The sequence below is a fragment of the Scyliorhinus canicula genome, chromosome 17, assembly GCF_902713615.1.
Source record: "Scyliorhinus canicula chromosome 17, sScyCan1.1, whole genome shotgun sequence".
Taxonomy (NCBI): domain Eukaryota; kingdom Metazoa; phylum Chordata; class Chondrichthyes; order Carcharhiniformes; family Scyliorhinidae; genus Scyliorhinus; species Scyliorhinus canicula.
In genome coordinates this window covers 50,639,710-50,663,674 of record NC_052162.1, presented here as the reverse complement: position 1 = coordinate 50,663,674, position 23,965 = coordinate 50,639,710, and the positions used below count along the sequence as shown (strand labels likewise).

General features: G+C 45.9%; 1 long non-coding RNA gene across 1 annotated transcript in view; it reads left to right on the top strand.

Moving 5' to 3' along the window:
- LOC119951756 overlaps window positions 1–23,199 on the top strand; it is a 44,667-nt gene extending 21,468 nt beyond the window's left edge. Inside the window, exons 2-3 of the long non-coding RNA XR_005457673.1 lie at window positions 22,378–22,479; window positions 22,614–23,199. This is a non-coding gene — a long non-coding RNA (uncharacterized LOC119951756). The remainder of the gene's footprint in view (window positions 1–22,377; window positions 22,480–22,613) is intronic.
- The last annotated feature ends 766 nt before the right edge of the window (window positions 23,200–23,965 follow it).

Here is a 23,965-nt window from a genome sequence, read left to right as displayed (position 1 = left end):
CCACCTTGCCTGAATTAAGCTCTCCTCCAAATTGAGTGCAGCGAGTTTCACCTCTTCCATGACTTTGAGGCCCGTAAATATTGCTTTCTCCTTGGGATCTCATGTGACTTCACTCATATTGAGTGCCGTTTGAAACCTATACATGGGAGGGAAATAGAAATAGAGAAATACAGCACGGAACAGGCCCTTCAGCCCACGATGTTGTGCCGAACTTTTGTCCTAGGTTAATCATAGAATTTTGGACACTAAGGCTGCACTTGCTCAGCCAACCCCAGCCAGCTCACAACAATGGCGCTGAGGAGACCGGCGCCATGATTTGGGAATGCTGACCTGGGGAGGCTCCTGGCCGCAGTGGAGGCCAGGAAGGATGTCCTGTTCCCCTGAGAGTCCTGAAGAGTGAGCCACAAGGCATCCAGTGCTGCCTGGGATAAAGGCTGGTCTAGGTCTTGAAGCAAAGGCTGGTCTAGGGAAGCGGGGGGGGGAAGAGTGCCTGGGGAAGGATGCAGGGGATGGAGGGAATGTCGGGAGTGGAGGGAGGGAACTTCGGGACGAGAGATGTGAGAGTGTCTGGGAAAGAGTGGAGGAAATTAGAGACGATGGAGTTGGTGGTGTTGATGGTGGGGTCCTGGGGGAGAACTCATGATACTAGTGACTGGAGGAAACATTCAGAGGGAGGAGTGGGATGTGGTAGAGTCGCAGGTTCAGGATGAGAGGCTGGTTGGTGAAGTGTGACAGAGGAATGTTGATAGTGGGTGGGTCTGGGGGCTGGTACTCCCCAATCTATGCCATAGTCTGTGCCTTGCCTGACTGCTGAGTGCTAGCTGACACCCATCACCTGGACGCGGCAATGCACTGCAGAAGAAAGTGACAGAAACTTCCTACAGATTGTGCACAAGGGTATTTATTGTTCAATATGTGCCCCCACTCTCCCGATGGTGCATCCCATACCCCCTCACCCCCCCCCACTAACCCTCACCCCCTATCTACCCCGTTCCCCCCTCCACCTAGTTCCCTCAATGATCCATGATATGCTGCCATCCAAGCTCTACCATGATGTCTGGTTGTGGCCCCAGGACGCACATCAGAGGTGGAGGCAACCAGCTGCCTTCTTTATCCCAGGCAGCACTGGATGCCCTGTGGCTCACTCTTCAGGACTCTCAGGGGAACAGGACATCCTTCCTGGCCTCCACTGCGGCCAGGAGCCTCCCCAGGTCAGCATCCCCAAATCATGGGGCCGGTCTCCTCAGCGCCATTGTTGTGAGCTGGCTGGGGTTGGCTGAGCAAGTGCAGCCTAAGTGCTGCTCAATGTTGTTAGCAGGAGGCTGGCGAGCGCAGTCCCGGCGAATCAGCTGGTGAGCTGGCATTCGGGGCGAGAAACCTGTGAGTCCTTGTTGAGTGGACCAATTAACGTTGAATAGTGTTGCCGACCTCGCTGGGCCGAGTGCCAGGAAACTCACAGCAATTCCCCCTCACTCCAGCACGTGGAAATTTTACCGGAGAATCGTGCATAAAGAAACTGAGAGAATAGAATACAATCCTGACAGAAAGTGAGAGGATGCACAGTTACGGTAGCTGTCAGGGTCAGTGGCCTTATCATGTACATTGGTCAATAGCCTATCTCCAGAAATGTTAATGAATTTGCTTTAATATTGTGTACTTAAAGAATGCAAAGTATGTAATTGTTTGCTACTATATGTTAATGACGGAACAGTCTCATCCGTTGCTTTTGATCTAATTTAGATGAGAATAGAAAATAAGGAATAAAACACAGTTGCAGAATTCTTCAAGACAATTTTTGCACCAGAGTGACTGCTGAGGTAGAAAGGACTCAAAGTCAGAATGCACTAAAGTTAGTCTACTTTAAATTCAACAAGTTACCCCTACAAGCCTGACACCATCCTGACTATATGGCCATTAGTTCACAGTTGCTGGGGTAAAAATTGGAACTCCCATATTAGCAGTATTGTGGACTTCAGTGGTTCAAGCAGGAAGCTCACCACCATCTCCTCAAGATCAAGTAGGGATTGGCAACAAACGCTGACCTTGCCAGCAACACTCACATCTCATGAACTAATTTTTTTAAAGCCCCACTGAAGTTGGGTGTTCATTATTCCTATGTCATTGCACCATTACTAGTTGTGATCGTAGAAATTAGCTAATTCGAATTGAACTATTACTTTTTAAGATCACGTTTTGTAAATAAGAAAGCTTAATGGTACAAACCAAACATTGTCTCACCCAATATCAACTTCACCTTCAACGAACTTGAAGAAAACGCACATATGAAAAACATAAAAATCCAGTCCTGAACAGAAGGGTGTGCTATTGTTACATCCTGGCATTGTGAACCTGCTTCCAGAAGAGATGTTCAGATCACTTAAGAGAAAAGCATATGCCATTAAACCAAAGAAAGTGTCTGCAGCAGGCCTGAATTTGCAACATGCTTATTGAGTGGGCCTTATATACTCAGCCATTGGACACTGCTAGGATATCAGTACTTAACGGAGACCTTCGATCTTTGAGCTGTAGGATTTCAAATTACATTCTAAATGGACATTTGTAAAACAGGATAATTTTACTGCTTTTTTTGAACTAAGCTTTGGAAGAAGAGATTTGGATGAAATATTTTTAGTTATATCATCCATAATTTACAATTAAGGTCTTCCAACGTTCATATGTTGAAGGTGCACCCACTTTTTAGATGAAGAGTTCCAGGTTTTTGCTGATGATGGGGCACTGATATATTTCCAAGTTGGGATGGCATGTAATTTGGAATAGAACTTGCAGGTGGGTACGCACCCATGTGGCTGTTGCCCTTGTTCTTTTAGGTGGTAGACATCATGGGCGGGTTTCTCCGTTTTGCCGGCTGGTCAATGGGGTTTTCCATTGTGGGGCAGCCCTACACCGTCGGGAAACCCCTGGGCTGCCGGCAAAATGGAGAATCCCGACGGCAGAGAATTCAGGCCCATTAGTTTAGAAATTGTTGTCGAAGAAGCCTTGGTAAGTTGCTGCTGTGCATCTAGATATTACGTACAACAACCACAGGGCACTGTGAAGGGATGAATGTTTCGGGTGGTGGGTGGGGTGCCAATCAAACAGACTGAGTTGATCTGGATGGTTTTGAGCTTTTGAGTGTTTTAATAATAATAATCGCTTATTGTCGCAAGTAGGCTTCAATGAAGTTACTGTGAAAAGCCTCTAGTCGCCATGTTGGAAGGCAATTGGAAACTATTGCACCACACTCCTGACTTATGCCTTGTGGCTGGTGGAAGGATGTTTGGGAGTGAGAATGTGAGTTAAATGTTCAGAATATCTAGCCTCTAATCGGCTTTTATAGCCACAGTATTTATGTGGCTGGACCCATTAAGTTTGTGTGGCATTTCTCCACACCAGCCAAGCACAAATATGGAACCAGATGCATGAACGTGCAAACAAAATTAATGTAAAAACAGTATTTTTCAAGCCTTTACATCTGTTTTCTTCCACAGATGCTGCCTAACCTCTGAGTTTTTCCAGCATTTTGTGTTCTCACCTCAAGAATCTGTTCCTGTCCTACGAGCATATTTCCAATTCTCTACTGATCCAAAATTTCCAACATTGGGATGCCCACTCCACTTTTCTATTTACACATTTGTTTCCTCGGCCCCACAAAGGAAACAGTGAAAATACTACCATTACTTCACGACTATCATTTATTTTAAAAAACGTGGTGTCCCTGAAACTAGTTCTTGATACCTTCCTATCAATAATGTGTGGAAAATTCAACTAAAAATCCTTCTGCTTCTTAGGTAATCACTGTGGCAGCTGTGTACCTATCTGTGAGAGGTTCCTGGGATCCAGGCAGTTCTTGAATTCTATGAGTCTGACTCCAAGACAGGACAGTTTTAGCTGTTGCTATTCTTCTGGGATGAAGACAGCCTAACATTGCCCTCTATTGGCACAGGTTAAGTTGTGATAGAGTGGTAAGGGCTTGCCTGTCTCTGCTCCTGGGCATTCTCACTGAACTATGGGCCAGCAGATCCCATGGCAACAATTACATTATTAAAGTCACTGGTTCTCTCCATTAAATCAGACATCTTGGGCTGTATTTTACCAGCCTATTGGAGACAGGATGAAATAAATGGGTGTATATTGGCATCAGGAGGGAAATGGACATCTTCCCACCACCAGCAGGTATTCCCAGTGACAGGAACAGCAGTGACCAATTAATCCAATTAATTAGTCTATTGATTACATTTCCAGAATTTTACTACAATTCCAGAATTTTTCTACTGTCATACTGCCCCCAGCTACATTGCTCGATGATCAGCAAAATCAGGACAGTCTCCCAGCTTCCTGAAAGGTAGGCCTTTCTTCTCAAATGTTCCATGTATCTGTCTGGCCCAGGTACACCAAAACAATTGTTTCTAGCCCTTTAAGAGTGCATCAGCCTCAGCAGTGCTACCTCTATCAGTCTAGCCTACATGTGACTCTAGATCACGACAATGTGGTTGACTCTTAATTGCCCCTGGAAATAGCTGCGTAAGTCACTCATTTGTACCACACCGCTGCAAAAAAGATGAAAAGAGGAAAAAGGACGGACAACTCTTTATTGAGCCAGGGTTTAAACACTTGACTTGATAGTAATAGTAGAGTGAAGGCTATGCTAAGCCATGAGGTTACGAATTATGTTGGAATAACATTCTGATGATGATGGTTGCCCAGTTTTGACCAGCTAGACCTGCTCTTTGTCTATCCTATTAACATGGTGGTAGAGCCAAACACACAATGAAGACATTCCTCATTGTGAAGACAGACCTTTGTCTCCATAAGGACTGTGCGGTGGTTACTCCTACCAATATTGTAATGGACAAATGCACCTGCAACAGGTAGATTGGCAAGCATGTGGTCAAGTTGTTTTCTTCCCTCATTAAGTTCCTCAGCAAAGGTGCAGTCTTGAGGCTATATTCTTTAAACTTGACCAGCTCGATCAGGGGTGGTGCCAGCCAGCCATTCTTGGTGATGGGCATTGAATATATTCTAAATACCCAGAATACATTTTGTGCTCTTGCAACCTTCAGTGCTTCTTCCATAGAATCCCTACAGTGCAGAAGGCGGCCATTCAGTCCATTGAGTCTGTACTGACCCTGTGAAAGAGCACTCTACCTAGGCCCACTCCCCTGCCCTATCCCCATAACCCAGTGCATTGATCATGGTTAATCCACTTAACCGGCACATCTTTGGATACGAAGGGACAATTTAGCATGGCCAACTCACCTAACCTGCACATTTTTGGACGATGGGAGGAAACAAGAGCACCGGGAGGAAACTCAACATACACAGGGAAAATGTACAAACCCCACACAGTCACCCAAGGCCAGAATCAAACCCAGGTCCCTGGCACTGTGGGGCAGTAGTGCTAATCACTGTGCCACCCCAGCTGCTGTTCAGCGTGGAGGAGTACTGATGCATCAGCAGCAATAGGTGGTAATGACCAGTAGTTTTCCTTGTTTGACTTGATGTCATAAGACTTCATATGGTCCAAAGTCAATGTTCAGAATGTCCAGGGCATCCACTGTATACCACTGTGCCACCACCTGTTGTTTGGCTATCCTGCTGGTGGGTATCCAGGAACGGTGATGGGGCAGTCTGGGACACTGGCTTTGGGTATGATGTTTTGTTGAGTATGACTACATCAGATTGTTGCTTGATTAGTTTGTGGGAGAGCTACCCCAATGTGACACAAACTCCCAGGTGTTAATAATGTTGGGGTCCTGGATGAGAAACCAACAATTTGCAATTTGTAAAACTGTGAGGAAAGGATACTTTGCCACAGGAATGACAACATTGACCAATAGGTATCTTTTATATCAGAACAAACTTCAATTTAAACACAGAATCCATCACATGAGCAACAAAGTACCAGCTTTACAGTTAACAGTTAGAACAGTTATTAAATGAAAGGAAAACACTTTTCCCTTATTTCCTACACCTGCAACTATATATATATTCCAATTAAGCAAACCAAGATAGTTCAAAGACCATTTATAAATAAAGTTAACAATCAGGTTTATTTGCTTTTCGCTGTGCAAAAACCTTGGAGAGAACCTTTCAGCTAAAGCCCTGTCATTTCAGACTAAAATCCTATGACAAACTGCAGGCAGACCTAGCTCCACCCCTTAATTAAATCATAAGGCTTTCTTCGGTATCCTCCGACTAAGATGACCCATGACCTGTTTATCCAGGACTAAGCATGATCCCTCATAAATTAGCTACACCCCAAGAATCCTCAAAAATCAAAACAATGTTCCATTAGTCATCTATCTGTAAAAGAGTAAATGGTTAAAATCAATTATTACTTCATTTTTATGACCCCTTAATCACAGCTTTAGCAGGCATACTGCCCTATGTATCTTAAACCAGGTGTTTTAATAAATTACTTCAACAAATATAAAATATAATATATCACAATTTCTTACATTCATTTCTTTTAAAATTTAGACTACCCAATTCATTTTTTCCAATTAAGGGGCAATTTATCGAGGCCAATCCACCTACTCTGCACAACTTTGGGTTGTGGGGGCGAAACCCGCGCAGACACGGGGAGAATGTGCAAACTCCACATGGACAGTGACCCAGAGCCAGGATAGAATCTGGGACCTCGACGCCGTGAGGCTACAGGACTACCCCACTGAGCACCGTGCTGCCTATAATTTCTTACATTCATCACAGTAAGAATGACTTTGCAGAGTCAACTGGGCAGGGTTTGCCATTGACCCTTCCAGTGTCTAGGTTATGCAGAAGAGCATGTCAGGAGCAGCACAAGATACAGCTAAAAATAAAGTGCCAAACTGTTGAGGCTACAACATAGAACTAGATGCATACTAAACCGTGGAAGCAGCCTGCGATAGACAAAACTAAGCAATTCCACTATTAATTGATCAGATCAAGGCTCTGCAGTCATGAAACACTCAGCTGTAAATGGTGGTGGAAAATTGAACAACTAACTGGAGGAGGAGGCTCAACAAATATCCCTATCATCAAAGATGAGAAAGCCCAGAACATCAGGGCAAAATGCAAGGCTGAACTATTTTCAACCATCTTCAGCCAGAAGTGTTGAGTGCATTTGCTGCCCTTGTCTTTCTAGATGGTAGCAATCATGGGGTTGGAAGGTGCTGTTTAAGGTGCCTTGGTGAGTTCCTCCAGTGTATCTCGTAGATGGTACATATTGCTGCCACCGTGCATCGGTGATGGAGACAGTAAATGTTTGTAGATGGGGTGCACATCAGGCAGATTGCTTTGTTGTGGGTGGGTGTCCAGCGTGAGTGATCCTGGAGCTGCAGTCACCCAGGCAAGTGGAGAGTATTCCATTGCACTCCTGACTTGTGCCTTGTAGATGGTGTACAGGCTTCGGGGAGTCAGGAGGTGAGGTACACACCTCAGGATTCCTAGCCTCTGACCTGTTCTTGTAGCCACTATGCCACTGCAACTACAAACTGACCTGGGACAATTTGGAAAATTGCCTCGGTGTGTCCTGTCTACAAATAGTAGGACAAATCCAGTATGGCCTATTAATGGCCAATCAGTTTACCCTCAATCATCAGCAAAATGCTGGAAGGTGTTGTCAAAGGTACCATAAAGCAGCACCTTCAAAACCCATGACTACTACCATCTAGAAGAACAAGGGCAGCAGAAACATTGGTATACCGCCGCCTGGAAGTTCCACTCCAAGCTACTCACCATCCCAACTGGGAAAGATCATAGAATTTCCAGTGCAGAAGGAGGCCATTAAGCCCATTGAGTCTGCACCGGCTCTTGATCACACTCCATCTGCCATCTTAAACATTCACTCTCTCCACACTGACCCACAGTGGCAGCAGTGTGTACCATGTACAGGATGCCCTGCAGCAACTCAGCAAGCCTTGTTCGACACCACCTTCTGAACTCTAATTTTGGCACCAGCTCCCAGATGTTATTAAGCAGGATTAAGGAGGGTTGAGGGAGCTGAGTATACCATTTTTGTTTCTGGTGCCAAAGCTGATGCCAGCTGCGCAGGCTGGTTGTATTCCTTTTCAACTTTTCTGTAGCAGTTTGGTACAATTGAATGTCTTGACATGCCATTTCAGAGGGCAGTTAGGAATCAACCACCTTGTTGTGGGTCTGCCGACATGAATGCTGTTTGTTACCTCTATATTCTTCGCTCCACTGCAAAGAAACCCCAATAGCCATCTTGGGGAAAATACACAAAACCTCATAAAATGCATGTCTTGCAGCAAAATCTCTGTGTTATCATCATCAAAATATGGAGCTCTGCTTCAGATATCTCTGCCAACATCTAAATAATAATGCATCTTTAAATGTTGCTAACAGCACATAAATGTCCTCTCTCAATTGGTCACACTCTCAATCTCAGGTGCCATCCATGCCCAATGCATGCCCATTGTTTAATAATGGCCTGAACGATTTCCGGTGTCGGCCATGGAGTAGGTGGTCACGTATTTGGGAGCTCCCGCTCGTGATGGATCTTTTGGGCCTTTTCTCCCGACTTTTTTGGAATTTGATTGGAAAAATCGGTGGCGGATGAGACAGTGAGCAGGAATCCCCCAACAGTATATGGAGGCGTGGACCAGAAGCGGTCTTATAAGAAGAAATAGCCGAGCAAAGAAGGCGCATGCACAACCTACAGCACAGGAAAATATGGCGGAGGTGCAGGATCCTGGCTTGGAGGCCCAGTGGTCAACAGTACAGTTGGTGAAATTCATTCAGGAGCGTTTCGCCAAGCAAAAGAAGGAAGGTTTAGACCCGATCAAGGCATCGATTGATCTGGTGGAACAGGGTCTAGAAGCCCACGGATTGGTGATACAGAAAGTGGAGGAGAAGGTGGCCGAGCATGAGGATGAGCTAACCGCGCTGGAGGTGCAGATGGGACTGATGAAGGACCACCAGAAAAGGCTGCAGGAGAAGGTGGTGGAATTGGAGAATAGGTCCCATGGACAGAACTTGAGGATCGTCGGCCTCCCGGAAGGCAGCGAGGGATCGGACGCTACATCACATGTGGCAAGTATGCCTGAAAAGTTAATGGGTGAAGGGGCGTTTGCTCGACCCTTGGAAGTGGACAGAGCACATAGAGTGCTTGCGAGGAAGCCGCATGTGAATGAGCCACCGAGGGCGATGTGGTGTGAATGCATCGGTTCCTGGATAAGGAACAGATTTTGCGGTGGGCCAAGCAGACACGCAGCTGTAATTGGGAAAACAGCGAACTGCGCATCTACCAGGACCTGAGTGTGGAACTGGCCAAAAGAAGAGTGGGATTTAATAGAGTAAAATCGTCCCTCTTCAAGAAAGGGGTGAAGTTTGGAATGCTACATCCAGCTCGTTTGTGGGTCACCTCTGAGGGTCAGGAGCATTATTTTGGACTGCCGGACGAGACAAAAGACTTCGTTAAAGATAAAAGGCTGGCAGGTAACTGAACTCTGGTGTGGGAATGCTGTAGCGATTCTCTAAAATTTATTTTCGTTTTGAACTGTACATGGAGTGCTTTCTATGTCAATTTTTGGGCAATTCCTGTAAGTCAATTTTGTTCTTGTGGGGAGATGGGAGTTGGATATATTTTTTCTTCTGTGTATTTGTTGGGGACTGCAGTTCTGAATATGTATGTTCGAGCGGTGGGGGGGGGGGGGGGGGAAGAACAATAGTGGGTAGGATGTTTTGTGCCAAGGGCAGGGGCTACCAGGCTAGCTGGGCGGGCTAGCTGACGGAAGCGCAGTGGGGGTGAGCAGGTGATAAGTTTGTTGAGAGGGTTTGGGATTGTTGTGCTGTTAATATGGGGGAGTGGGTGGGGGGAATTGCTCTGCTGACAGGGGAGGGATTGTTGTTGGGAGACAAATGGGAGGCCGAGGATGACGGGGCCCCGAGGGTGGGCCTCCGGAGGCACGGGACGTGAGCTGGAGGCTGGCCTAAGAAGGGTAGTGGTTGATTGGCGGCGGGGAGGGGGGGGGGATGCCTTCCGACCCGGCTGATCACATGGAACGTTAGAGGGCTGAATGGGCCGTTTAAGAGGGTTCGCGTGTTCGCACATTTGAGGGGATTGAAGCTGGGCGTGGCAATGCTACAGAAGACACGCCTGAGGGTAATAGATCAGACCAGATATAGGAAGGGGTGGGTTGGGCAAGTATTTCACTTGGGGTTGGATTCTAAGACTAGGGGGGTCACGTTCCTGATCAATAAGCGGGTGTCTTTTGAGACAGGGAATATAGTTGCGGATGCAGGGGGTAGGTATATCATGGTGAGCGGGAAGCTGGAGGAGATGCCATTGGTGTTCGTGAACATTTACACACCAAAATGGGACGCTGCGGAGTTTATGAGACGGGTGTGAGGGAAAATCGCAGACCTGTACTCGCATAAGCCGATCATGGGGGGGAGACTTTAATACAGTCATTGATCCAAGGTTGGACCGGTCGAGGTCAAAGCCAGGGAGTGTGCCAGCAGTGGCAAAGGAACTAAAGGGGTTAATTGAGCAGATAGAGGGGTAGACCCATGGATGTTTGGATGGCCAAGAGCGAAGGAGTTTTCTTTCTTTTCCCATGTGCACAAAGTATACACCTGTAGGGCAGCACGGTGGCCTAGTGGTTAGCACAACCGCCTCACGGCGCTGAGGTCCCAGGTTCGATCCCAGCTCTGGGTCACTGTCCGTGTGGAGTTTGCACATTCTCCCCGTGTCTGCGTGGGTTTCGCCCCCACAACCCAAAAATGTGCAGAGTAGGTGGATTGGCCACGCTAAATTGCACCTTAATTAGAAAAAATAATTGGCTAATCTAAATTTATAAAAAAAAAAGTATACACCTGTATCCATTTTTAAAATCTTGAACAGGGCTTTACTGGCGGGGTTGGTTGAATCCGAGTATTCGGCAATTGCTGCCCTACATTGGATAGATTTGCGGGTGAGCAAGGGGGGGGGTGGTCAGTGCCCACAATGGGGATTGGACGTAGGACGGTTAGCGGATGAGTGGGTGTGCGGGCGTGTGAGGGAGTCCATCCAGAACTATCTGGAAATAAATGACACGGGCAAGTCTCAGCAGCAACGGTTTGGGAAGCGTCAAAGGCAGTGGTTAGGGAGGAGCTAATATCGATACGGGCCCATAGGGAGAAGGTAGAGAGCAGAGATAAATAGGTTGGTTGGAGAAATACTCCAGGTAGACAGGAGATACTCGGAGGCCCCGGAGGCAGGGCTACTGAAGGAGCGGCAGAAGCAACAGATGGAGTTTGGTCTGTTGTCTACAGGGAAGGCAATGGAGCAGTTGAGGAAGGCAAGGGGAGGGGCGATATACGAGTACGGAGAGAAGTCCAGTAGGATGCTTGCACATCGGCTAAGGAAAAGGGAGGCAGCCAGGGAGATAGGAAGAGTGAAGGACAGAGGAGGGAATACAGTCTTGGACCCAGCAAGGATGAATGGGGTTTTTAAGGAGTTTTATATTCGGCTGTATGAGTCGGAACCCCCAGCTGGGTGGAGGGGATGAGGCAGTTTTTAGGAGAGTTGAAGTTTCCGAAGGTGGAGGAAGGGTTAGTGGCGGGGTTGAGAGCCTCGATCGAGATTGAAGAAATAGGGGGCAACACAGTGGCACAGTGGTTAGCATTGCTGCCTGTGGCGCTGCGGACCCGGGTTCGAATCCCGGCCCTGGGTCACTGTTCGTGTGGCGTTTGCACGTTGTCCCCGTGTCTGCGTGGGTTTCACCCCCACAACCCAGAGATTTGCAAGTTAGGTGGATTGGCCACGCTAAATTGACCCTGAATTGGAAAAAATAATTGGGTACTCTAAATTTAAAAAAAAGAGATTGAAGAAATAACAGAGGGGCTGGAGGCCATGCGGTTGGATAAGGCCCCCGGACTGGATACCCAGTGGAATTTTACAAAATCTTCTCTGAGATGCTAGGCCTGCTGCTGGTGAGGGCATTTAATGAGGCAAGGGAGCGGGGTGTTCTTCCCCCAACAATGTCACAGGCCTTGATCTCTCTGATCCTGAAGCAGGAGGACTCAGAGATATGCGGGTCATACAGGCCAATCTCCCTATTGAATGTCGATGGCAAATTGTTAGCTAAAATCTTGGCCTCATCGAAGATTGGGTCCCGGAGGTGATAGGGGAAGACCAGAGGGGGTTTGTTAAGGGCAGGCAGCTAAGGCCAACGTTAGAAGGCTCTTAAATGTGATCATGATGCCCTCAGAGGAATGGAAGGTGGAGGTGGTGGTTGTGATGGATGCAGAAAAGGCCTTCGACCGGGTGGAGTGGAACTATTTGTGGGAGGTGTGAGGGCGGTTCGGGTTTGGGCAGGGCTTCATTGATTGGGTTTGATTGTTGTACCAGGCACCCGGTGGCGAGTGTATCAATGAATCAGCTGTTGTCGGGCTATTTTATACAGCATCGAGGGACAAAGCATAAGATGTCTTCTCTCCCCGCTGCTGCTTTGGCCATAGAGCCACTGGCAATGGCGCAAAGAGCATCAAGGGACTGGAAGGGGATGGATCGGGAGAGAGTAGAACACAGGGCCTCGCTGTATGCTGACGACCTGCTCCTATATAATTATGACCCATTTGGGTGGGGGGGGGGGGGGGGTGATTATGCGGAATTTAGGGGAATTTGGATGGTTTTTGAGGTGCAAATTGAATATGGGGAAAAGTGAGATGTTCGCAATCCAGGAAAAAGGCAGGAGAAGAGACTGGGAAAGCTGCCCTTCAGAGTGGTGGGAGGGAGCTTCCGTTATTTGGGAATCCTGGTGGAACGAGAATGGGAGCTGTTACATAAACTAAATTTGACCCGGCTAAATGAAGGAGGACTTTCGAAGGAGGGGCATGCTCCCTCTGTCACTGAATTGGTTTCTGGAGCAGGCAAGAAGCTGGATTAGGGGTTCGCCCTGTCCACACTCTGAGCCCTGGCTTTGTAACTCAGGAAAAGTACCTTATCTACCTAACCTGCATATCTTTGAACTGTAGGATGAAATCAGAACACCCAGAGGAAACCCATGCAGACTCGGGGAAAATGTGCAAACTCCACCAAGTCACCCAAGGCTGGAATTGAAACCAGGTCCCTGTCACTGTGAGGCAGCAATGCTATCATATTGTTATGTTGTCATATACTAGCTTGTGCTAGTATATGACAATATACAAACATGCTTATGTTGTGGATATAGGTGTGACTGATTTAATTAAACTGGAGACATACTGCAAAGGTCACAAACATCCTTAAAGGAAGTGTGAAGGCAAGTGATTGAAATCGTAATGACCAGGAAGCCAGGGAAGCAGCTTGACTAGGCATTTATATCAGACACATAAGAAAAGTGATTTTAAAGTTGACTGTTGGGTTTCAAAGGAAACATATAGAATTGGGAGATTGTAAATGTGTGAGGCAAAAAAGGAAGTGTATCATATAAAAATAGTAGCCGTAAAGTAATTTTAAAAATTGATCAATTCTGGAAAAAAGAACTTAGAACTGTAGAAACAATAGCATGGAAGATGAAAGAGGAAAAACATATTTAAAGTGAGACTGAGTGGAGTGGTGTAAGGTCTGGAACAAGACAGTGTGTGCAGAAGACAGACCTGTTAATCCCAGTTTGCTGCCACCCTCAAAGAGGAGAGTCTGTGCAAGATTTCCCCAACAGCAGCAGGGCATTGTGCAGAAATATTACTGAAATTCTTCCCAGATTAACATTCTTTGAGGAAGGGGTTTGCTTACTTAAACCAAATTTAAAAAAAATATATTTCTAGGAGCACAATTAACTGTGTAAAGGTGTCTTATGTTTTAACTGATGTTTTATTTTTTTCTTTACTTTAATAAGTATTTAACTTTAATATTTAAAACAATCATAAGTGGCCTGAGAGTTACTTATCTTGACTTCAGATACCTTCTCATAATGTACAAATTGCACACCATTGTGCCAGGCAGCTTGTTTCAAGTATGCCTTTGGGATTTGGGCAATTGTCACCTACCATCTGCCGTGCCATAACAGTGTGGGAACGAGATTAAGTGGGTGTGTATGTGCAAGTGTATGAGAGTGAATGAATAAATGTGTATGTGTGTATGTGGGGGGGGGGGGGGGGGGGGGGGGGGGGCAGCTTTCCCAGTCTCCTCTCCTGTGGAAAGAGGAGATTTATCAGGATGTTGCCTGGTATGGGGGAAGATCTTATGAGGGAAGGCTGAGGGACTTGAGGCTGTTTTCGTTAGAGAGAAGGTTAAGAGGTAACATCATTGAGGCAGACAAGATGATCAGAGGATTAGATAGGGTGGACAGCGAGAGCCTTCTTCCTCAGATGGTGATGTCTAGCACGAGGGGACATAGCTTTAGATTGAGGGGAGATAGATATAGGACAGATGTCAGAGGTAGGTTCTTTACTCAGAGAGTAGTAAGGGCGTGGAATGCCTTACCTGCAACAGTAGTGGACTCGCCAACATTAAGGGCATTTAAATGGTCATTGGATAAACATATGGATGTTAAGGGAATAGCGTAGATGGGCTTTAGAGTGGTTTCACAGGTCGGCACAACATCGAGGGCCGAAGGGCCTGTACTGCTCTGTAATGTTCTATGTTCTATGAGATCAGGTCAGTCCACAAGAGGGTATTTAGGAGTCTGGTAACAGTGGGGAAGAAGCTGTTTTTGAATCTGTTACACCTGTTCTCAGACATTTGTATCTCCTGCCCAATGGAAGAAGTTGGAGGAGTTATTAAACCGGGTGGGAGGGGTCTTTGATTATGCTGCCCGCTTTTCCAAGGCAGCGGGAGGTTAGACAGAGTAAATGGATGGGAGGTGGGTTTGCGTGATGGATTGGGCTGTGTTCATGACTCTCTAGAGTTTCTTACGGTCTTGGGCGGAGCAGTTGTCATGCTAGGCTATAATGCAGCCAGATAGGGGGCGGGATTCTTCGATCGCGTTTAGCGATTGGCTGGAGAATCCACGTTCACGCTGGAAACTGGGGCGTCGCCATTTTTGCGATGCTCCGCCCCTCAAAAATGGCGTACTCGGGGAGTACACCGCATGCCGTATGGACGGCCTCAGGTTGTCACCTGAGGCCCTCCCCGATGCTCCATCCCCAATGGGCTGAGTCCACGATGGCGCGGGGCGCGTGTCCTCACAACACTCACAACGTCCAGCGCCGCCACAGTTGGGGGAGGGAGCTGTTCTTCTGGCAGGGGAGCTTCGGCGGGGGCTGGGGGGACTGGGGGGGGGGTGGTCCAGGGGTGGCGAGGGGGGGTTACGGGGGGCAGTCTTTGGCAGGCCGGGTCCGTGCGCAGCTGGCATCATGTTGCGCAGCGTGGCTGCCACAGGCCGCCACTGTGCGCATGCGCGGCCACAGACCCGGCCATTCTGTGGGCGTATCCGCAGGTAAAGCAGGCTTTACGCTGTGCGGCTGCTAGCCCCCCATCGGGTGGAGGATCAGTGTGGGGGCAGCGCCGACTTTCTGGTCGTAAGACCAGGTGGATCCTGCGGACATAGCCGCAGAATTGGAGAATCAAGCCCAGGATGCTTTCTATGGTGCATCTGTAAAAGCTTGTCAATGTGGTCATGCCAAATTTCTTCAGTTTCCTAAAAAAGTTAGGCACTGTTGTGCTTTCTTGGTCATAGCGTCAATGTGGGTGGACCAGGACAGACTGTTGGTGATGTGCATGCCTAGGAATTTGAAGCTGTCAACCATTTCCATCTCAACCCCATTGATGCAGACAAGGGTCTGTATGATACTTTGCTTCATGAAGTCAAGGACCAACTCTTTAGTTTTGCTTACATTGAGGGAGAGATTGTTGTTGTTACACCACGCCACTAGGTTCTCTATCTCCCTCCTGTATTCTGACTCATAATTGTTCGAGATCCAACCCACGATGGTTGTGTCGTCGCAAACTTGTAGATGGAGTTGGGGCCAAATTTTGTTATGTGTCTATAGCGGGTATAGTAAAGGGCTAAGCACCCAGCCTTGCAGGTTTTGGTATTGAGGACTATTGTGGAGGAGGTGTTATTGTTTATCCCTACTGATTGTGGTCTGTGGGTCAGAAAGTCAAGGAGCCAAGTTCTAGGTGTTGAAGCTTTCAAAAGCTTGGCTGGGATTATGGTGTTGAAGGTGGAGATGTAGTCATATGTGTGTGTGTGTGTGTGATTCCGCTTTATCTACCCTGTTAATGATATCCTCAGAAAACTCTAATATATTTGTGTGACATGATTTCCTTATCTTAAAAACATACTGACTGCCTAATCATGTTAGAATTTTCTGACACATATTTTCTATAATTTTCTGTTATTAAAGCCTCCTTAATAATAGATTTCAGCATTTTCCCGACAGCTGATGTCAGGCTAATGGGCTTGTAGTTCCCTGTTTTCTCTCCCTCCTTTCCTGAATAGTAGTGTTGCATTTATTACTAATCCATTGGTACGAAATTTTGGAAGATCACACTATATATACACTAAACTGGATTCTCCGCAGCCCGCGCCGAAATCGCGTTTGGCGTGGGGGCGGAGAATCAACTTTCACGACGAAATTGGGCTGGTCCAACGATCCTCCGGGACCCAAGAATCGGCGTGTTCGCAGAGTACTCCACGCGGCTGGGGGGACCATTGCCAGAGGCCCGCCCAGCGAACCTCCGCTCCCAACCGGCTGAGTTCCCGACGGCGTGGTTCTAACCACCTATTGCCGTTCGGGAACCTCGGGTGGTATCTGGGGACTCAGTCCGCGGACGCCCTGGTGGGGGGGCGGGGGGATCGGGCACTGGGGGTGGCCTTATGGGCGGTCGGGGGACAGATTGGGTTGGTCGGATCTTCCACCGCACGGCCGAACGGGGGTCCTACATTTTCCAGCTGCCTTCGCAGTCCTAGCCCGTCATGGCGCTCGGCGCAGCCGCTGGAGGCCGCCAACGTGTGCATGCACGAACACAAAAACGGAAGTGCAGGGACCCGTATCTGCCGCTAAAGCTGCATGAATCACTCTGGGTCCCTCCTAGCCCCCTGCAGGTAAGTGAATTGGCTTATCTTTTTTTGTTTCTTTAAAAAAAAATTTAGTGGGTTAGCGCTGCGGCCTCACGGCGCCGAGGTCCCAGGTTCGATCCCGGCTCTGGGTCACTGTCCGTGTGGAGTTTGCACATTCTCCCTGTGTCTGCGTGGGTTTCATCCCCACAACCCAAAAATATGCAGGGTAGGTGGATTGGCCACGTTAAATTGCCCCTTAATTGGAAAAAAGTGAATTGGGTACTCTAAATTGTTAAAAACAACTATGGTTAGTTTATTTGGGGCATAGCATAAATGGGGTTACAGCATATGTTGTCCTTGAAGGATGAATCTCTGGAGGCCACCAATAGGAGGGCCAGGTGGTTATATTGATGAAGATGGACACGCATGGGAAAAGGTTTAATTATAGACCTCCCTTGAGGTTATTTAGCAACCAAAAGGATTTCCACACAATCCAACTCGATTATTCTAATTTGATTAAATTCTAGGGTTTTAATAAGTCTCATGCATAGTCAGTATACATACTACAGTATTTGTGTTCAAAGCACTAGCATTGTTCAGGAATATAGGCCTCAGGCATTAATACTCCATATCGGGTACCTCTTATCAGCTGCGAGATATTTGAAATAATATACATGTTAAACATCCGACAATTAATCAAAATATATATAAATCCACATAAGTTTGGCTCGTAAAGTTGAAAAACTTGTAGTATTTTTCAGGTTGATAGTACTTTTTGCTTTCTTCCACCGAAGTACAGGCACTTACTGCAAATTGTAAAGGAGTTTAGGAAGGATTATGTTAATAGCACTTGTGTTTCTGAAATGCCACAGGCCGTGAATAAAGCCCAGCAGGAAACCAAGCTTGCTTGCAAAAAAGCATTCATATGCAGCCAACCTCCAAGGAGCCCATTCTCTTTCTCTTTTCACTTGTTTTCTGGCTGTGACACAATGTAAAACCATTTGTGAAAACCACGTCTTGCACGTCACCCTGCACAAAACTACAAGCTTTAATATTACTCCTAATGAGCTGAAACATAAGGTCAAAGTTGAGGAAAGTTGTCACTTAATCTGAGCATAATCAGTTTCCTCATTCTGTGAGGAAAGAGCGAGTTGTATAGATAGACACTGGGGCCATGTCATGTGCATGCGCAGATCATCTGTTTACTCATCTTTGGTTCAAACACTATTCATTTACCATCACAAATTTGGCAATGTTGGCAGATGCTTTCAAGCATAGAAATTCTAAAATACTATTTAACAGAAAAATCAGTATATTAGAACTGCAGACAAGATTTGCTCAAAATTAAGATGCTAATTATGTTTTACAACTATTGAGGAAGTACATCCATTTTTGTGTGTTAAAACACCAGAGTAGAATCTTCTTCAAATAAGGAAAAGTAATTTGATAAGATAATTATAAACAAAGGAAGTTGAATGAAAACATAAAAAATAACTTGAGTCAATCATTGACATAATCATACATTCATTCAACCAGATTGAGCACTGACTTACTTTAAGGAATCAAAAAGCAATTAGAAACATAGAAAATAGGAGCAGCACCGACCCATATCCTTTGACCCCTTTCGCCCCAAGAGGTATATCTAATTCCTTCTTGATAACAATGTTTTGGCCACAACTGCTTTCTGTGGTAGCAAATTCTACAGGCTCACCATTCTGGGTGAAGAAATTTCTCCTCCTCTCAGTCCTAAATGTTTTATCCCATACACTTAGACTGTAACCCCAACAAGTCCAGTTTTGGACTCCCCCAGAATCGGGAATGTCCTTTTTGCATCTATCATATCGAGTTCAGTTAAAATTTAATAGATTTCTATGAGATCCCGCCTCATTCTCCTGAACTCCAGCGAATATAATCCTAACTGACCCAATCTCTCCTCATACGTGAGTCCTGCCATCCTAGGAATCACTCTGGTAAATCTTTGATGCACTGCCTCACACATCTTTCCCCAGATAATGTGACCATCTTTCCCCAAGAACATCTTTCCCCAGATAATGTGACCAAAACTGTGTATACTATTCCAGGTGTTGACTGAGAAAATACAATATCGTCCAATTGGTCCCTTAAATTGGATGGCCGGCTTGGCCTTTACTTTTTCCTACATGCTTGCTCTTGTGCTTGGGGAGCCAATCAACATAGAAACTTTCATGTATAAGGACAGTGGTGCTTCATCAGCATCTGTCTCTGTGAGAGGTGATAAAGAACTGAATAGAAGTGACAGCCTACAGTGACTTTGCCTCATGGCAGAGTCACATGACCGTGGCAATGCAGATGTGACATCAGGCTGGTTATAATTGACAACCCTAACACCCCCCTTTTCATGTTGAACAAAAGATACAAACATCCTCCTTTTCCTCATGAAAAAAAGACACGTTTGCGTATACGATCCTGTGTGAGTATGAGTTACCCAAACTACCCACTATACGCCCACTGTTCTCATGAATTGACAACTGTTTGTTCTGCTAATCAGTCTCCTCATATGCATTGCGTGCATAATCTATAAATTGTGCGGTTCTTCTAATAGAAGGCGGGCATGTTGACACTGGGTGTTCGTCTGGGTGATGTTCTTTATTTGGAGAGTATAATTCCCGTGGCCCTTGTTGCCTTGGTGTTATTATGTTCTATTGCAGTTGTTGGGGCTCGTGGAAATCTGGTATTCATAGTAGTTCTACACTCACTGTAGCTGCTAATATCCCTTTCCCCTGACTGCTTGTATGTGAGAAGGAATAGCTTCGCTAGTTTGGATATGCATGCGGTTGTGCTCGTATAGTTGGTCATTTACTTCCACTGCGTACAATCGAGATGACAATTCGTTTACGCATATGCCAAGTTTCCACGTGCGCTGACTTCTGTTGCAAGCATTGAGGTTTTCACCCTGATTGACTTGCCAATGCTTAGTTCTGGTAATGGCTTGGCAATCTTTTCAAACCTGAAATTTGGCTTTCTGTCATTTCATCTTGATCTTTCTACTCATGCCTGTTACTGCTTATGGTTTCAGTAGCTTTCTTGTTATTGAAAAAGTAGTTTGTGAGTGGCGTTATATTATTCTCTGGACAGGACTACTTTCCATGCCTTGTATATGTCTGTCCTAGATTTGCTTGATTTCTTGACAAGCCCTGTGGCGATTTTCATTACCGTCTCAGCCTTTCCATTGAACTGGGGTAGTGTGGAGATGATGTGTAGTGCTGAATTTCACAATCCTTTATGCATCAGTTGAATTCTTCACTTATGAAGTGAGGGCTATTTTCATTCATCACAATATCTGGAGTTCCCTACTGACTGAAGTGAGTTTTCAGGCATTCTACTATTTCTCTGGTCGTCATTGAACTCAGTTGGTCTAACTCCCAGGAGTCAGAATAGTAGTCTACAGTGACTAGATAATTGTCTCCTGCCAAAATGAAAAGATCTACTTCCAACTTCATCCACAGTCTGTCTGGGATGTCATGCGTCATCAACGGCTCTCTAGCTTCTTTAGTTTGGTAGTCATTACAGGCATCCCACTATCTAATGTGGTCTTTCATTTTATTGTTTGGCCAGGTCAGCACATCTCTTGCCTTTCTCAGAGTCGATTTAATTCCTTGATGGCTTGCATGGATACCTTAGGGATCTTTCCTTTGTATAAGATGCCATCTTGGGCTGTCAATTCATCTCAGTATGCCCAATATGCTCTTCTAACCACAGGTGTGTCCTTGATGCTCTCGGGCCATCTTTTCATCACGACTTCTTGAAATGCTTGTAGAGTTACATCTTTTGGGGTAGTTTGCTTGATTTGAGAAAGGAGCTTATCTGTCAGTTTCAATGACCCTGCTGGAGTTTTTTTAGTGAATATTTTTAATGAAGGTTTTCCATTTTCCATTTAACCACAAGAAGCAACAAATCCCCAAAATGTAGTACAGTGCAGAGTGATCATTATTCACGTATACAAACAGAAAAGACCAGCAAACACTCATACCGGTTCCGGTTATAATCATTGTAATCGTCTCCTTTTGTATGGATAATGAAAGTTTAATTACTCAGAGGAGGCTGGCGGTAAATGAGCATAGATTTATTTACATTATTAAGAAAGGTCAGCATATCGCTCCCATTGCAATCCTAGCTGGGAGGACTAACCACACCAGGCCCTCTTTTGGGCCTGCTTTTGTGTTAGCTCATAACCAGAGCCAGGAGGTAGGCCTCCGCCACCTATCTGGGAAGTTCATACTCCACGAATCCCACAGGGAGATCAATGATGGTTTCCCCGTGGCCCTCTTGGGAGTTATGACAGAAAGGATACCAGAAAGCGTGGAGGATCTCAGGATAACAGGGCAAAGCCATGAGCACATAGCACCACACCATGGTGCGCACCCTCCTCCACAGGATAACAAAGACATAGCTGCACAATATAGGGGATTTATCATGGGGTAAAATACAACTAATCTGGACCTAACTCAGCATCCCAAGACCTCCAAGCAATGAAAGGATGTTCCAGAAAAAGGACAACAGGATACCGCCATCAGTGACGTGCCTTAGTGGCGTACATTCTTATGTACAGAAGGCAGTAAGCCAAGGATTCTTACACCATGCCAAGACTTGCAACACAATAGATCTCACACCCTTCCAGTGAAATAGGCACTGTTCAGGCCTGCCATCACCCAAAAACTTAAACCATTTTCCACCAAGGAAACTCCACTGACAAAAAGAAAAATCATCAAGTCACCAATCAATGGGATATATCAGGGAGATACAACACTCCCGTTCTCGGCAAGATTGAATTAAATATAACAAATGGAAGCCCGTATCAGTACCTCACCGACCTAGATGAAAAACGGAAACCCAGAGAGAGAACACCAGGATTAGCCAATCAACATCAGACATGCTCTAGCAATGTCCACTTTTGCAAAACAGATACCAGGAACAGAGTAGCAAAACCTCATATGAATCAGGATACCCCTACCTGCCTCTCTCCGCCCCCCCCCCCCCCCCCTTTCCCATGTTCTACCAGCAGGGGAGCCCGAACCACAAGAAGGACAGTTTCGAAGTCCCTATATAAGACTACTTGAAGAAGGTGCCCTCATCCTCTTTTCAGCCTAACCTCCAACAGAAGAAAGACTCTAACAGTGCTGAACTAAAGCACTCAGACTCATACTCAGGCCCTGCAGCTAACAGGAAACTACATATCAAGGGGAACCAAATCTCAAGAAGAGTGGCCCAGAAGCCCCCAAAAAGGGACATCTCCCAAATCCTTATCTGGGTTAGGTTTATCCACCTAACCCAGATAAGGAAATCCATTGGAGCCCATTAGAGCCACAAATATTAATTGTTACATAGTTTACTGGGCATAATTTTGGGAGCATGGCCAAGTGTGGGTTTTGTTAATGCTAACCTATCAAATTTCTCCATATTAACACATTGTTTTCATGTACCCTAGCACACCTAGACTTTCCATCCAACAGAGACAAAGGAGACAAAAATATAGTCTGACACTGGCTGAGTTTTTGAGAAACAAAATGACAAGCACAGGCAAGCAGAGGTACAGATTGAAAAATAAAGAAAAAGAACATAGGCATAGAGCATAAGCAAAAAATACAGACTTGGAAAGAAAGACATGGATGTGTTTTATATATATTATCAAAATGTTTTACAATATAATTTTCTTCTTGACAGGTGATCCAATACATCAGAACATTTCTTTTAGGGTGTACAAGTCAACTTTTGAAAGCGATCCGACAAAATAAGTGAAAATAAAGAGGCTTTTGTTGCACTCAGAAACAAAGGTGAAACAAAGGTGGAGATGAGCAAGATCTGTGTCATGACACTGGCAGACAGTCAAACAAAACTGAAAGAGATTGTTTTTTCTTGAGAATTCACAAAGATCAGAGCTGTTTACACAGCGTCATACGGACAGGATATTCATCACACTCACCAACTGTATTCTGGAACAAACTGATTTTATCCGTCCAAAGAACAATCAGCAATCAAGATATAATTGCCAGTCACTGATCCTAATCTAGCAACGCTGATGATAATACATGATGATAGGTAGAAAGAATTAAACAGTGAACTCTGCCACAGAAACATTTGCCGTAAACATATCCAATGTATGTTACATTATCAATTGAATGTGCTGTGTTTATGCCTTTGATGATAAGAAATAGAAGTTTTAGTATCAGCAGCACGGTAGCATTGTGGATAGCACAATCGCTTCACAGCTCCAGGGTCCCAGGTTCGATTCCCGGCTTGGGTCACTGTCTGTGCGGAGTCTGCACATCCTCCCGGTGTGTGCGTGGGTTTCCTCCGGGTGCTCCAGTTTCCTCCCACAGTCCAAAGATGTGCAGGTTAGGTGGATTGGCCATGATGAATTGCCCTCAGTGTCCAAAATTGCCCTTAGTTTGGTAGGGTTATTGGGTTATGGGGATAGGGTGGAGGTGTTGACCTTGGGTAGGGTGCTCTTTCCAAGAGCCAGTGCAGACTCGATGGGCCGAATGGCCTCCATCTGCATTGTAAATTCTATGAACTAGAAGAGACTATTTGGTTGTCTTGCTTTCCTCCCATGGACATATTTAACACAATCCAATTTTCCTTCTTTATCCCGCACCCTTTTCTTTTTTTTTAATTTCAAGTAACCAATTCTTTTTTTCTCCTAATTAAGGGGCAATTTAACGTGGCCAATCCACCTACCATGCATATCTTTGGGTTGTGGGGGTGAGACCAACACAAACACAGGGAGACTGGGCAAACTCCACACAGACAATGACCAGGGCCAGGATCAAACCCGGGTCCTCAGCGGCATGAGGCAGTCGTGCTAACCACTGTGCCAACATGTCACCATCCCTTTTTCAATTAAAAATCCAATTTTCCTCCTTGATGGGCAGCACGGTGGCTCAGTAGGTTAGCACTGCAGTCTCACAGCGCAGAGGTCCCAGGTTCGATCCCAGCTCTAGGTCACTGTCTGTGTGGAGTTTGCACATTTTCCCCGTGTTTGCGTGGGTTTCGCCCCCACAACCCAAAGATGTGCA